Raw genomic sequence first — 1,547 nt, forward strand, 5'->3', positions numbered from 1 at the left:
ACATTGGAAAAGGATGGTGTGAAGATAGGCAGGAAGTCATTATTCTCACTCCTAGATATGTAATTTTGATTCGCGAAGATGAGTTCTTAGGGGTTCAATTAATGTCCTTAGAGGGACTTTCATATAAACACTGACTAGACCAGAGTACGTGAGGCTTGACATGAGACTGCTTATTTTACTTGACATCTTAGCCCACTTGTCACACTCCTTTGCTGGTAATTATGATTCAGTATTCTTTCTAATTACTGTAAAAGGAATCTATCATTATCTACTCACCCACATGTTAATCAGAACTCCAGTGAATAACTATCAGACAGTCGGATTTCGCCCCCAGCTCCATCTCAGCCCTCTGTGAGAAGTTAGAGGAGCCATCATTTATGACAGTCGTAAGACGGAATGAAATGGCCATCGCATTTCTCAAACCGACTCAAACACCATAATCAGGTGTTTGTAGCAAAACAATTGCACCGCCGGTCCAGTCATTATCCCTTCTGTTATCCTCAGTGAATGCGCTTTGTTGTAAAAGGCAGCGCCAGTCGCACCGGACCACGTCACCAGAGTGCTGTTAGCGGGGAAAATAATGAGGCATTCAGGGAAAATTTGATGGACATTTTATATTTGCTTTTCACTCCTTTCTCTCTCTGAAAAAAAAAAATGGTTCCATTAACATCAGTAGATTGAGAGTTGACAGGGGTGGACTTGCAAAGTTTCAGTCAAAACTTCTCTGGAGTTCTGACTGCCATGTGGTGATTAGAAGATGACAGCGTCTGTCATTTTCCTGCCGTTTACTTTCAACGAAAAGTTTTTAAAAAAATCTGTGTACATGAATTATATTCTGGAAACTACTGGATGCGACCAGTTGTGGATAATATTGTGTTTCTGATCAGAGGAAGGCCCAACTACTGACCTTTTGCAGCTCATCACTTTGGTCCATTTCCAAGTTTGTCTCTCAACTACTCGTTGCTAACTATAGAAAACAGAAGTTAAATGCTGCAGTCGTTGTGTCGCACCACAATTCCCAAAGCTGACAGCACATTCAAATTTTATCATATATTTTCACCATCATGTATACAGTGTTTTAATTAATGGCATAATTTGCATTTATTGGCCTGATACACATTAATCAGCTCATACCACAGAGTAACTGGGCTCTGGGTAATAGTGGAAGTGACTAAATGAGACTCCTCAATGAAGAAATATTGTGTTACCGCTCGTTAAAGCGACTTCTGACCACTTGTGTCATATTGTGACAGAATTAGACCATTTTCAACACATGAACAATAAGACCAAGTACAATTGCACTCCAGGAAATATGTATTACTTGGAATTAAATGCTACCAGTTACTAGCGAGGTTATATTCACACTCTGACAACTGTACCCAGACACATTACTGGGTTGGCAGGTGTGTCAAAACAGGTTCAATCTGCAATAAAACTATGCAAACCACAATTCACACGTGTCTTAAATGTACCTGAGCTGATTTATTAAGTTCTAGGGAGAGTTAAGAAGAGCTGAAAGCAGCACTGAAGGAATGTTCAGTCGTGTT

Source organism: Stegastes partitus, unplaced genomic scaffold, assembly GCF_000690725.1.
Source record: "Stegastes partitus isolate 25-593 unplaced genomic scaffold, Stegastes_partitus-1.0.2 Scaffold471, whole genome shotgun sequence".
Lineage (NCBI taxonomy): Eukaryota > Metazoa > Chordata > Actinopteri > Pomacentridae > Stegastes > Stegastes partitus.